General features: G+C 39.0%; 1 long non-coding RNA gene across 1 annotated transcript in view; it reads left to right on the top strand.

Annotated features, from left to right (window-relative positions):
* Positions 1-15,613, top strand: part of LOC122793367 — a 63,808-nt gene that overhangs the window by 12,000 nt on the left and 36,195 nt on the right. Inside the window, exon 2 of the long non-coding RNA XR_006363472.1 lies at positions 6,498-6,575. This is a non-coding gene — a long non-coding RNA (uncharacterized LOC122793367). The remainder of the gene's footprint in view (positions 1-6,497; positions 6,576-15,613) is intronic.

Below are 15,613 nucleotides of genomic sequence, written 5' to 3'. Positions count from 1 at the left end.
CTCTGCAGCTTTGAACCAGGTTTCTGTGACTGCACAAATGTCAGCATCTTCCAGGGTTAAAAATGCTTGCAATGAGTGCAGTTTCATGTTTAGACTCCTAGCATTTAGCAGCATGACCTTTAATTTGTGTTTTGTTGGAATTTTTATCTTGGTAGTATCGACCTCATGACTTTTCCTAAAAAGGCACTAAGGGGGAGGCAAGGACTTTTGCCAGAAGCCCAAGTGAGACAGATGCAGGCCATCTCTAGCAACACATTGTGGTCTGTCAATCATATCTTCTCAGGCTGTCAGGTACTGGATCCCCCTGGAATGACACCAGAAACTAAGCCAATTGTTAAATGCAATCATTTTCTATTTGTATTGAGGCATCATTCTAGGTGATGGCAGAATGCTGCTTAAAGCTAGGGACATACCTGCCTGGGACACATCTTCACTGAGCTCAATCATGTCTCTCTTCATATAGTCTAGGGAGGTACATCTCAAGTTCATGCCAACATGGATTATGACAAGAGTCATAACAGTACCTGTTGTTGAGACACTTGAGTGAGTGTGTGATATGGTGGATTCTGGCGCCTGACAAACAACTAACAGTGACTTTCTCCTTATCCAGCCTGGTGAGAGGAACATCTGTGTGTCTCACAATGGAGTCTTCTATGACTAATATGTTGGGTTTATGGTTAGGCCTTAGTGGTTGTAAGACACTAATGTGTGGACTATGCATGGTATGTGTTGTGGAGGGTTGTGGAGTTCACATGTGCTTTTGCCTCTGAGGTCTTCTTTGTTTGGATTTTTTTTAAGAACCTCCGCATACGTGGGTGTGTGTTGTGTAGTTGTGGGTGGTGTTTGAGGTGTAGTGATTGTGCTGACAACCTTATCAGTGCCAGATATACTGGCTTGTGAGGGAGGGAGTATAGACTCTAGCTTCTTTATGTAATTGCATCTCTCACAAATTGTGTTCCTAGGTGGTAGTAGTAGACAGTTGTTCATGTACATGAGGCAGTTGCTACATTGTCTCAGGATGCCCATATCAACCAGGCTGCCAGGAGAAACTGTAGGAAATTGTCCAACCCTATTTGTCAGAATCTGAGGGAGAAAGGCCAAGGAAAGACATCCATACCTATATTGTTCCCCTATGCTTTAGAATATGCACAGTATTGTTAAATACATGTTTGTTGCACACGTTAATGTAAAAGCACTGTAGGTTGGCATGTTTACCACATGCTGGATTTTATAAAACTTAATGCAGTCTGGCTGTTATACATCTCAATTGTGTGTGCAGCATAAAGGCCTAGTTGAAGGATGGGTGTGTATTCCTTGGTTTTCCACAGGATTACAAACACTTCCTACAGTAGTTTGCGCAACCTGTTCAGCCAGAAGCCAACATACATATATAATGGATGCGTGTGTTCAAATCAATGCAGGGAGTAGCTTAGATTACATTTTATCTGTCTGTGTTAATGTGTAGAAACTGATGGTACAGATACCTACTTGTTCATTTCTGCAGTTTGTGCATGTTTATGCCTATAGCATTTATTTCTCAGATTACTATGAATATCTTCATTGTCTGTAACTTTTCTGGAAATAGCATACTATGTCAATATAGCTATATGTGTAAGGCTTTGACCATAGAGGTATACTTCACCTGTACATTTGGAACATAGCTCTCAACCAATCAGGGATGCAACATAATCATGAACTAATTCAGAAATACCCAGTGACAATCAGGGACAAGTTTTCCATGTTAGTACTATTAATGTGTGAAAGTGACAAAATACAGAATGTGAAATAATATACATTTACTGGAGTTAAAGTAGTCTATACCTCTACTTATTGCCATTATTTATTAAGTGCAACTCCTCACCTTTCTCCTAGTGTTATTAGGAGGGACTGAGAGGGACAAAGCTTTACTATGAGTCAAAATCAAGGACATCCCCAAATATCAGGTATAACTGTGAGATATGGTTTGATATGTAACAATAAATGCTATTAGACATTTCCTGCCCTCCTACTTAACCTATATTTTGATGTATGACATACTGGTGATGAGCAGGAAGTCTCGTGCATTTGTCTTTTAAGTGCAGCTACATGCACTCTTGCGATGTTTGAGACTGTGAGCTATGAAAAGTTACTGTTGTGTATTTTTGTTGTGACCAATGTGCCGACATGCAGTCAGGCTTGCATGTTTTGGTTTACAAATGCACAGTATAGATGACACATTGGACTGTATTTTACCAATCTTGTAATATAGAAGCCCTCATTCATGTTTTTACTCCTTTCCTGTACAGTTATACCTTTGAGATGTTTAACTGCAGTTACTCAATACAAGCATAGCCAAGATGGCTTAGCTAGACAGGCAGGTGTCAGGGTTATAATGTGAACATAGTTGAGAATTGCAGGCTTGAATCTCATTTCCTCCAGTTTGTGTTAAGTACTTTTCCACTGTGTAAAGTATTGTGTATGACAAAACAATTAATGAGTAGGCAGAATCTGTAATGATGATCCATTTCAAAGCTACAGAACCTGCTAGAGTAGTTAGCAGACTTTTTTAAATGTGGGCAGCTCTTCATGACTCTAACAAGTGCTATCTTACCTTACAATATACTGTAAATACATTGCATGTTAAATAGTTTTTTTTTGCAAGCTGTGAACAAGTTGATTCAACTCGCTCCATTTTCCCATGCTATGCTATGCCACCCCCTACCCTATCCCGAATTCCCACCCACCCTCAGTAACCTTAAATTTAAACATAACCATAATCCACACCCCCAACAGTTCAACCAATCTTATCAGCCCTACTTGTCTCAAAACAAATTAACTAAGTACTAGCACCCATACTTAAACTAAACATAGCCCACCCCCTAATAAAGCCACACCCTCTTAGATAATGTTACTCCCTTTACCACTGACCAACAAAACACTTAACTTCAAATCAATGTCGCTCACAATGTGGCTAGAACAGTTTATACTATTTCTTCTACTACTAATAACCCCTTACTAACTTACATACTATGAAACCTTACAGGTCCCAATCAGTTACTCCTCCACTAACATGCTAAGCACCCCACACAAAAACCATTCAACTAATGGTACAGTGGTGCAGTGGTTAACATCTCAGAGCAAGAGGTTTTCTGGTTTGATTCTCGGCTGGCATGCCTTCTGTGTGGAGTCTGCATGTCCTCCCTGTATTTGTGTGGGTTTCTTCCTGGTACTCAGGTTTCTTCCCACATTCCAAAGACATGCATCTGTTACATTTCTCCCTGGCCTCTGCTGAAAACTGGCTCTGTCCTAGTTGGACTTTCCTGGTCAACAAATGTTAAATAAATAAAATAAATAAATAATAGCATCTGAATATCACCATACCTTTACAACGCCTCCAAGGTATAACTCTTCAGATTTAAATCCACTCACTCTCAATTGACCCCACACTCACCTGTCTCTGCTCAAACCTACTCTTATCAAACTAAGCAGAGACATACAGCCAAATCCAGTATCTCAGCACCGTAATCAAACATCACAAACCACTAACAACCCAACCTCCCCAAATATCACTAACCTCACATGTGCCAACTCAGATGTCTTAATATTAAACATAAACATATGTAGCGTACTAAATAAATCTCATGAATTTCAAGTAACCATAACCCCAATACTCCCCTGAAATAGTAGTCCTAACAGAAATGTGGCTAAAACTCCACATACCTGATTCTGAAATTCTCATCCATGATTATAACATCCATAGGCAAGACCGGACACAGAAATGAGGTGGCGGCATATCTATAATATATAAAAATACTCTCAAACTAGAGACATTTCAAAGCAACCTCCCAGAGCTCCCAAATTTAGGAATTCTGATCATCCACCTACAACTAAATACCAACAAACACATTATTATAATAGTTATCTGTTTACCCAGGTAACAACCCATCCAGTATCGAAGACCTCCTGAGTTGGTGTGCCTCAAAATTTAATCAAGAAACAATAATAATGGGCAATTTTAACTTAGACTGGTCCACCTGTACCTCAGAAAATCCCTCCTATTGTATTAGCCTTCATGGCTTCTGTCAAATTATACAATCCCCAGCCAGATCTGACAAACATACCAAAAAAGAATCAATCCTGGACTGGATACTTACCAACAATCCCTCTCAGAGTTGTCACCAATCAAGCTGTATCTCTGACAGCTTAAGTGACCACCTACCCACTTACCTCCTTAAACACCCACATATCTCCAAAAGAAATATAACATACAAATACATCCATAACAAAAAACATTTCTGCCCTGACATCTTCATATCCGTGCTGCAACTTTGTGACTGGTCCCCTTTAAAATATCTCAGCCTTGACAATGTTGTATAATATTTCAGTGACAAATTCCTCCACATCCTTAACGACCTTGCCCTTCCCTCAGAATGATCTATTGCAACTCCAAGCACATATCATGGCTTACCAATGACACAAAGCAACTCCTTAGACAAAGAGATAAAGCCTGGTCCCTTTACCATAACACAAAAAAAAGACTTCCTACTTTCCCTACTGTTACCTATGCAACCTTGCCACAAACAAATCAAGCATGACAAAAACTATACTATACAACAATAGAACTAGAGCACCAAAACAATATGCAGAAATTTTGGGGAGACATTAAACAACTACTTAAGCCTAGACAAATCACAATCCCTACTCCAACCACAACAAACTCCACTGATAACATAGCCTCTCAATTTAATTTGCACTTTATCAATTCCATAGTATCCCTAGTAAAAAATAACTGCAAGACCCCCCTAACAATTCCCAGTGAATTGCACAGTACTATTAACTCATTCTCAATCATGCCAATTCAAAACTATTCCATCACAAAACACCTTGCCAAACTCAAGCCCTCCTCAATCGCAGCTGATCAACTCCCCAATGAATTTCTAAAAATTGCAGCAGGTGTCATTGCTTACTTGGCCTCCCTCCTAATAAACCATTCCATTGCAGAACAGTACATCCCCAAACTCTGGAAAATCTCCTATGTCATCCCTCTTCACAAAGGTGGCACCTCCACTGATTTCACTAACTATAGGCCAATTGCCATTCTCCCTAACTAGCCAAGATTCTAGAAAAATGAATTCACAGACAACTCAACTACCTACTAAGCAATAATCTCCTATCTGCATCTCAACATGGATTTAGAACCAAACACAGAACAACCACTGCCCTAGTCAGTTTCACTAACTCAATCAACCAGCTAAAAAATAAAGCTTTTGACAGTGTCTCCCACCAAAAACTATTAAATTAACTAGCTTCCTTAAATCTATCCCAGCCAGCTCTCTACTGGTTTCTAAGCTACCTAACAGGCTGTTAAGTGGCAAAATGAACTCTCCACTCTACTACCAGTCTCAGTAGGAGTTCCCCAAAGCTCAATTCTTGGTCCGTTACTCTTTACAATATTCTCCAACTGACTCAGCACAGCCACCCAGCTTGCTACCATAGTACAATATGCAGATGACTCCTCCCTCATATGTTCAGCTCCCTCCCTACCACAACTCTTACAAACTACCCAATAAGCTTTCCAGCACAATGAAAAATACCTCTCTGACTTTCAGCTCATTCTCAATCCAAATAAAACAAAGCTTCATCCATTCCATCTTCCACTATCCAGACAACTGTCTAGCTCTTAAGAGTTTAGTGCAACCCTACACCAACAGCTGGTCACTAAGATCCTCCAATAAATTGCTACTCAAAGTATCACAATCAAATAACTCCTATGATAACTTGCTATTCTCCCACCAAATATCTAACATTTGGAGCTCACTACCTCAGGCTATACTAAATTCTAACAACACATCCAATTTTAAGCTCCTACTTAAGAATCATCCAACAACTGGTTATGCTCCTGCTCCAGTCCAGTCCAGGCTGATCACTCCATCTCTCCTGGCCCTCACAACCAAAAGAACTTTTCCCTATTCAAATTCTATGATCCAAATTTCCCACTCAACCCAGCCATGCTCTCTTCTTGATTATAATAATATTTAGCAACAACTGGTAACAACAGAAACACTAACAAAACTACAATCTCCCATTTTGATTTCTGCTCACATACCATATAGGTACCTCTTAATTTTATTTCTTCCACTAATCCAGTGTCATCTTTCCTGCTGTCTAGTCTCATGTTATTTTGGCTTTATTTCTTTCCTCCCTATACTCATTATATATTCCCCCCTCTATTTATTTATTTATTTATTTAATCATTCTGATGTATAAGCAATATATTATCATTGTTTATTAATTATTAATTAATAATTATCAAGTTTTTTTTTTTTTTGTAATTTTACTGTCTTGCAACTATGTTTATGTAATGGAGCTTTTCTCCCTGAGCCTCTGGCCCGATCGGACATCCCTGGTAAACAAGTATAAATAAATAAATAAATAAACATGTACCGGTCATTGCATTTCACTTTTATTTTATACATACCAAGTCTGTACCATTCATAGATGCTTTTTACCTTTTGCAGGTGAAGATGATTCTGCCAGGAATTGGGCGTTGTGCATCAAGTGGCTGCAGAGGCTGGAGGAGCATTAGAGGAGGAGAGGTATGTGTTAGACATTTATACATTATTTTACCTAGAATAGCTCATAACTTCATTATAGGAATGGTTTGGTTTGCAGCTCCATGCATGCTAATATTAATGCAAGACTACCCAGCATGCATCTGCAAGGTAACTGCAATAGTTATGTTTCCTGGGCTTACCAGTATATATTTCATTAAAAAGTTTACATTTGAGTTAGGAGTAGGGCATGTTTGCTGAAGGTAATACTTTTGATTGTACGTTACAACCTAGATAACAGACAGTTCTGTGTAATCCTCACAGTGCTTGTGTCTGTGATGTCTCACATGCAAGTTACTTGTATTGTTATTGCTGTTTGCACAGTAGGTGGTGATTAGTGACTGGAAAATCAGTTTAGCATGGCTAGTACTTTTGCCTACAAGACTGATGATATGTTGTTTACAGCACATTTACATCTTGTGTTCACAAATTGTTATGCATAAAGCCACTCATGTTCTTCATTTATGTCCACCTATTACATGCTCACCGATCATCTATACAGCATTTGCATTTTGCAGGTACATATATAGGGATCCCTAAAAATGTATGTAGTGTACTGATATATTAGCTGATGGACAGTAAACTGTGAGAGACATAAACTAAGGGTTTATATGTCACATGCTGTCATTGTGGTTATGCTTGTCAAGTTGTTCTAGGGTGTTATATTGCATTGCAATTATTTCATGCTGAGTCAGCCAGTGACCGTGTTGCATTGCTCATCTCTTTTGTTTCAGTTTCTTTTTTCTGTTTTAAGCACTTGGGCACTAAACCAGTTATTTATCATTAAGAAGATTTGTGGTCTATATTCTTGTGTAGGAGAGGGTAGCCTCTACACTTCTGAGATGAGAATTACTGTTGAAGGCTTATTGTGCCTGTTATTCTAAGTGTCTTTGCTCTAGTTTAAGCATTAGAACTCAAAACCAGTTGTTTTACATTAGAAAGATTTGTGGTCTACACTCCTGTTGCAGGAGAGGATAGCCTATGCTCTTCTGAGCTGGCAATTGTTGATTTAAGTCTTATTGTACCTTCATTTGAATGTCTAGAGGCTAGCTTGTTTAAAATTTGAATCGCTGAGGCATTTGCTGACCAAGCTACTTGAGAAGAAGAGTGCTGCTGGTTTCTGCTAATCTCTACAAAAGCTTAGACTTACATTACAATATTGACAGTTTCTGCACTTTTCCCTGTATTAATTTAGTGTTTCTGTGTTGAATATCTGCACTTCTTTAACCTTTTTACAGTGATTAGCTAGAACTACCTTGGTTCTACTTTAGTGAGAGTAGATGGGACCTAAGTCATTTTCTGGCCCAGGACTGTGTAATGGAAAGAAGAATGTGCTGTTTTTGATTGGGTCTTGCTTGTGTTTATTTATCAAATTTCTACTGCTGTTTAAGTGTCACAGTTGCACAACGCTTAGCTCATAACCTATGAGCAAGCTAAGACTTACATTGCCATATCCATTGTTTTGGCACGTTTTTGTATTGCTTTTGTCACAGTTGTATCAATTGAGATATTTTGTATAGAATATGTGAACTTTCTGACCTTCCTTACAGTCTTTAGTTAGAACTGCAGCTCTTTGCACAGCAGCAGCTAGGACTGATCTGTATAGATACTGATATCTCACAGTGTAATGCCCCCTTGTAATCTGTGTAGATGCTGATCTCTCACAGTGTAAGTTTCCCTAAAATACACTTACTGTCCAGACAGAATTTTTGTAACTACTAGAGCATCAAGTTTGCCTATAGCTGAGCATTGTTAATTGAGGTCCTTGTGTTACTGACCTATTCAATATTTAAATTTCCCTCACTACTCCCTAGTTGATCAGTAGCCATGTATATGCACTTCCTGACTCTCTTTCTGCCTGTGGTCAGTCTGGTTGAGATGGGTCTTGTACAAATGTACTCACTTATGTACATAAACATGTCTCTGCACATATTCCGGTCAATACAGAAACCCCCATTGTACTTTGGGACTGTGAACATTCATTTAATCCATGTTCCTGTGTTGTGCTATTGTTAACAGGTGTGTCCATTGTTCAGTCATACCCATGATCAGTGATATATATCTCACCACAGGTGTTATTTGTACCTTTTCTATTATGCTGGAATGACAGTAGATACATGTATATACTAATGATTCTTATTTTGTGTACCTGTGCCTCTTGCTGTTTGATGATTGCACATTACTGTGTTGTTTAGTGCCATCAGCAATGCAGTCTACCCATGTGATGCACATTTGGCATTTGCTTCAATGTAGCTTGCGTGGACTTCCTACATTGTACACACATGCATGTGCAATGTATCCCCTTAGATAGTGTTGTCCTGTTTTATTGTTTGCTTACTTTGCTTTGCTGGAATGTCCTCTTTGATGTGGGCCTTTGTTATCCATCTCCCTTCCCCCTTTGTAGGTTTGGCATATAACTTGTACATATGCATGATATATGTTCAAGTTCATTTAGGTTCATAGGTTCATACTAGGCTATCTGCCAGCCCATAGTTTTGTGGCTTACGCCACCCCTTTAGTATGGGGAACTATACCCATTATTTTGCTGTGCCTCTGTTGAGCAGTGACACTGAGGTAATCCCTGGGGTATATCTGCGATCTCCCATCCATTGGTCAAGATTTCTCTTGAACAAGGCCAGCGAGGTGCTCATATACATTTTATTCCACAGCATAGGAAGTCTTTGGGTGATGAATCTCTATCCTCCCCTACCTAATATTAGTAGCGTGGGGTTTTAAGTCTCCCGCCTTGTGGCTCTGACGGATCTAGATTTTTATTCATCAAATCTGGGTTTTTACCTGGCCTTGTATGTTAAAGGGTCTCTCTGGAGCAAGCGGTAAGTGACTGAATAGAGCTGGAGTTCTTAGATGTTTGAGACTTTATCCTTTTGGTGTATTATTTGTTATCCTATAGTTGCATTGTTGCAATACCACCCTGTGCAAAGTCTTTGGCCATTATACACATGTAAGGCATATGCACACAAATTGCTGGCTATTGCTTGCATTGCATCCTTGCTCCTCTTATACTTGTGTGTTACCTTTTACCTGGAGTATTTGGCCATAGTTCATCTGCACAACCTAACATTCCTTATATAACATTATAGGTTCATAGGTTCATAGGTGAATACTAAGGTAACTATCCTAAAGGGCCATTTTAAGACTGGACAACAGCCTGTGGTCAGAATCAAACCCTGTACCTTGTGTCTATGAGGTAAAAACCTTAACCATTATGCCAAACCCTCCCACTAAAGTTGTTTCTAGACTGATAGCTGAATGATCACACACACAAGTTGACTGCTGTGAGATTAGAACCCCTACCTATCTACTTGCATAAACTAGAGAACACAGTACTTAATGCGAGCACCACAGCACAAGTCTCTACTTATATGTACATTTCCTGCCATTTATTATTCTGTGTCATTGGTATGTGTATTGACATTACTTTCTGATAGGCTCCTGTTAGGCCAATGAAGGTTACACATATGCATCTGCACCTCTGTGATGCTTCTGAAATATGCATTCCATTTCACATCTGTTTGGGTTGTGTACATTGACTTGTGTATTGAGCAGGCAGTTTGTTGCTTTGCTACAGTACTGCTGTTTGGCACTATGCTTGGTTGTTTGCCTTTTGCATGCATGGTCAGAAGTTCTGTTCTGTCCTACAATGGATTTCTCCAGCAGTTCATTGGCTGGATTTGCTCATCTGTGCGTTTCTTAGCTTACACTTGCACTGCAGATAGACTACTTGGGTGCTGCTTCCATATCCAATGTGTACTGTGATCCCTATTTCTGCCTGTGCAACACACACCTGCCATCAGTCATACACATTCAAATATGACTGTCACGCAGTTTGCAACATGTCCAAATGTCATAGTGCATATGTACATATATATTTCTGCCTTTCACTATGCCTGGTATGCATCTCTACCCTGTTTGTCCATTTTTCCATTGCACATGTTGTAGACTGTGCTATCTGTGTACCTTATCTTTCCATTACATTTACTTCTGATCTTTGTCTGTCATCCTGTGATATTGTTATATGTGTATACCTGCTGTTTTGTCCGTTTCAACCTGTTTCCCTATCTTTTCCTTTCGTTCCATTTTCCAAAACAAGGGGCCTATACACACCACAAAAAAAAAATACCCATGCCCCTGTGACTGACTATACCTCAGATTTTTCTATTCCAACAGAACTCTTGTGCGGCCATCTTCTAATAAGTTCATATGTGGTTACTAGGCTATCAGCCCTAGAGCCTTTACAAGCCTAGCCATGTTAATCCCAAGTGCCCCCATTGTTCTTTTTGGGAAGTTTGCAGAATGAATTTATGAACAAAGTGGGTCTGTGATCAACACTGGCTACACCTGTCCATGAGAGACGTCTTCCACCCCAGGGGTGAATTTGCGGTCTCCCATCAAATTATCTATGTTGCATTTGAATAGAGTCAGTGAAGAGCTCTGTTTTGTATGAATAAAAAGTCTATTCCAGGGAAAAAGCAGTCTCTGGGAGACATATCTGTCTCTCCAGCATGTTCTGTTAATGTCACAAGCTAGGTTGAGATCCCTAGAGTGAGTGACTCTTGTGCCATTTGAGTTGTGGATGTGCAGCATTTCCATTAGGGCTGGGTCTGAGATTGCCCTATAGGCAAGGCACAAGTCACCTCTCAGCAGCCTATAAGATAAGAGTAATGTGACAAGGCTTTCAGTCTGTCCACATAGGTCATTGTTTGGAGTCCCTGGATTTTCTTAGTGAGAAACCTCTGAGGTCCTTCCAGCTGCTGCAGGTGTCTGGTGAAGTACATGCAAAACAGCTCATTATTCTCAGTTAGTGGTCTGATGAGGGTCAAGTACAGTGGAGTTATAACATCCCTTGACCTGGATGCTATGTCCTTGCTTATGAAGTGTGTTACATTGAAGGCTTTCCTTACCACTGTGGAAACTTGGTGGTCAAAGTTTAGATTGTTATCAAACTGTGTTCCCAAGTCTTGTACCTCTGGGATGGAACTCAGGGGGGGTGCTGTCAATATTGTAATTTGTAGGGAATTCCATTTTGCTAAAGGGAATAATAATGCATTTTTTTGCATTTAGTCTTAGACCATGGCTTTAGAACCAATCGTTTGTTTGTGCTAGCCCTTCTTGTAATATGTTGACATCACTGGGGGACTCAATGATTCCTCCCAGTTTGCAACCATCAGTGACCTTGGGGAGCCAAAGACTGTCTACTTTGGCCTGGACTAAGAAATAGATGCCAAACAGTAATGGGCCCAGCACAGACCCCTGTGGTACTCCACTGGTGACAGGTTTACTGGTGGATGTGGAGTCATTAAATTTTGACAGAGTGTGTTCTGCTGGTGAGCCAATTAGCCATTCATCTAGTAACGGAAGGGTTAGGCCCTGTCTAGGAGGGTTTTTCAATGATGGCAAATTGGTGAATTGTGTTGAAAACCTTGGCAAGGTTGAGATGGGCTGTGTGGACAGATTTACCTTCATCCATGGCCTTGGTGACATTCTCAGAGAAGTTTACAATGTTTAATAAGTATAATCTACCCTTAATGAAGCCAAAGTGGTTTTCCTGCTGTCTAGTCTCATACTAACTGGGTCCAGCATTTGGAGATTGTCTATGTCCTTGTTGATAAGGTTCATGATAATTCTTTCCATGGCTCTGCAGATGAGGCTGGTTAGACTTATGTGTCTGCAGTTCCCAGGGTCACTTGATGGCATCCCTTTGTGCAGGGAAATTACTGTTGTTGTTCTCCATTCTGCAGAAACATACCCGGTTCTCAAGCTATGGTTAAAGAGAACACCAAGTGAGTCTGCTACGTCTTGTTTTAGATTGATTAGTAAACAACCTGGGATATTATCTGGTCCCATTGAGGTTGTGCTTTTGGCCTTGGTGAGCACAGAGATGAGCTGTTCTCTAGAGATACTTCTTCATGCAAACCCCACATTTACTTTTCTATCTCCCAATTTCTTTAGGTGCATGCATTACTAGCATGTAGATAACTCATCCTCACAAAATGAAAAGTAATTAGAGACCTGGGTACTTGGTCGATAGTTCACTCACCTTTGATCAACACATGACAACTTTTGCCATGGACTCCTACCTTGTAGAACTAGTAAACCAAGGTATTTCATCTTGATCCAAAGATGTTATTGTTCCTTATATTCAACACCGATCTGACCCATTATAGCATAAAGTCTTCATTCTGTATATATTGCAAATATCTCAACAAACTGAAAAAGCCCCAGAGGTTACAAACAAAAATGGTCTCTGGTCTTAAGAACCTAAATTATCAAGAGGGACCAAACTGCCATTCTTGACACCTGAGGTATGAGCTGTACTTCACTTACTATACAATTAGAGATTCTATGGTCCTTGATCTCCTATATCTCAGTAGGTTAAATAGTTTAGCTAACATTACAACCAGAGATCTGAACCTTCATTACCAGGTAAACAAAATGTGATGCAGAGAGAGACAGATAGACAGAGAGAGATTTATCATATTGTGCATCTGCCTTCTCTGGAACAAACATCTTCTGCAGGTAAAAAATGTGATTCTGTATCTTCCTTTGGATTAAAGCTGGATGACTGGATATGTGCTTTCAAATTTATCACACAAAAAATAGATCAGTAGGAGGTAAATCCTGAGTAAAACCACAACTATAATCCAACTGAAAAAAAAAACAGTAGACACTCAGGAACTATAGGCACTCTTTTTATTAATAAATCCATACTAAGTTTTTGCAGAACTCTTTGTCGGGTTGTTACATGTTGATGATTTTGGAGATAACATGAATAAGATAAAGCTATGCATTAGCCCACCACTAATCCCCTCCAATGCCACAAAAGCCATCAACCAAAAAGTCACGGTCTCTGTGTTCCAAGTTGGTAGCTTATTCTCTTAAATTTGAAAAGGCAAATCCTGATCATAAGGAGACCCCTCTTTTCTTACTGAATGCATATTTCTTCATAAAATAGCATCTTTCAAATTTCTCTGATCAGTAAGTCCATAAAGTCATAGTAGTACTGTTCTTGGTCAGCCACTACCAAGGAACATGAGTTGCTTCACAGTACATTTACATATACACTCACCAGTCCAGGGTTCAATACCCTTTTGAAATGACAGAGTTATTCTATAATTCTAATAGTTAACAGGACATTTGTGCTATGGTCTAGGAATCGAGTGAGACAGTCTGTCTTACCTGATAGTACTAGTTGGTTAACCTTAAATTTAGTGTAATTATACCTTAATGATCTGTAGGCATGGCCTGTCATTTTCTGGTAGAAACTGGTTAGGCAGGTTTTACAGTTAAAATCCATAGAAATGTTGACTTCTTCATAATGGGAAGGGAAGAGAGATGACAAATGAAGTTTCTTCCAACTCCAGCTGTTTACTCAAACACCTAATGAGGAGTCTATTTGCAGCACTTTTGCAGTCACAATTCTTCTATGTATCATGCTTGGAGCCATTTTCTATGTAGTTATACTTTTTGTTTAAATCCTTCTATCTCAGACTTCTCACTATGTCTCTTTGGTCTATATATTTTGACTATTGGAATCTTCCAGTCAGCTTTCTTTAGCCTCATTATAAGTATCATATTGCATTCTGCTCATCTTTTCTTAATAACAACTCATTATCCCATGTAGTAGAATTTAGCAGCTCTTGTAAAGTGTACATACAATATTTCACCTTTTAAAAAATTAAATTAATTGCTAGAAAGCTTGCCTTTTGTTCAATTCCTCCCTTATCATCACCTTTTGTGTTGATTTATTTATTTGTATTTATTTCTCCAGCCTTGTCATCTTCATTGATTTGACATTGCAGTCTTTTCCTTATTTCAGTGGCCATACCCTCTGCCATCTTTACCTACCCTGTCCCTCCTAAAAACTATATACCTTGGAGACCATCTGTTCCTTTATTATGGTCTCTGTTACATCAACCATACCAACATATTTTGTTTTTATTAAAACATGCGTTATATTATATTGCATAGTTCTGTTGGTTAAAAAAAGGCAGCAGTCAATTCCATCTGCCATATGTCTTTAGTTACTATCTTTACATTGCCCATCTGATGCCCGCCTCTTATTCCATTAGCCGTCTCATGATTTCATGAACGACTATTTTGTCTTACAGTCTACCAACTCAGATAACCTTCTTTCATTTAACTAACTACTATTTGATCTATGCAGATCTACTTTCCAATGTGTGCGTCAAATTTTGGGCCTATAAAATGAACGCGTCAATATATAAGGGTCTCCAGATCAATCTTAGAAGATAAGTTTTAAATAGAGAAGTATGATGCAATATGTGAATTATTTGCACAGATTAGGTATGCCAAATAATTGTTGGATATTGCAAGGTGGTTCATACTCAAGGATGGGGATACGTTTATACGTTTATCATGATGATTTGTTTAGAATCTTCGAACAACAGGCAAGGTTGCAGTAGTAAAAAATGCCCTTTCCAGTCACTTTCACAGCATCGACTAAAGATGTGAAGGAGGCAATCCAGAAAAATAATTAAATGCGTTGAAGGGAAATGAGGAAATGCACAATGTAGTGGGGGATGCCCCATGCTTGTTAGTAAAAGAACAATGCATTTGAAGTAGTTGTTTGAAAGGAAGCCTTTAAGGAGAATGTTGATCACAATTTAGGATAAGTTTACATACCCATGTTTGGATACTGTCAGTGCAGATTCATGGCATTCAGCTGATATGCAACAAATTACAGACAAAATCATACATGTTTCCTAGATTCATGTGAGACTAAACATGTAGTTTATTTTCAGACTCTGAACCCTGCAACTGTTTTTACATTGTAAGGACTTGTAAGATCTTTAAAGGAGAGAGTTGCAGAGCATAATAGGACTATTAATAATAAGAAAACAATGTACTTTGCAAACATAGTACCTAATGTGTTAATTTAAAAATCTAGTTTGGACCATTTAAGCAATGATGTTGGGGAGATTTAAATACATAATTACAATAATGGGAGTTGTATGGCAGTTGAATTTTAATGCTTTTCATCT

Source organism: Protopterus annectens, chromosome 2.part0 (assembly GCF_019279795.1).
Source record: "Protopterus annectens isolate FY-2018-M chromosome 2.part0, PAN1.0, whole genome shotgun sequence".
Taxonomy (NCBI): Eukaryota; Metazoa; Chordata; order Ceratodontiformes; family Protopteridae; genus Protopterus; species Protopterus annectens.
The sequence above is the reverse complement of the archived record's forward strand: the minus strand, read 5'-3'. Positions and strand labels throughout refer to the sequence as shown.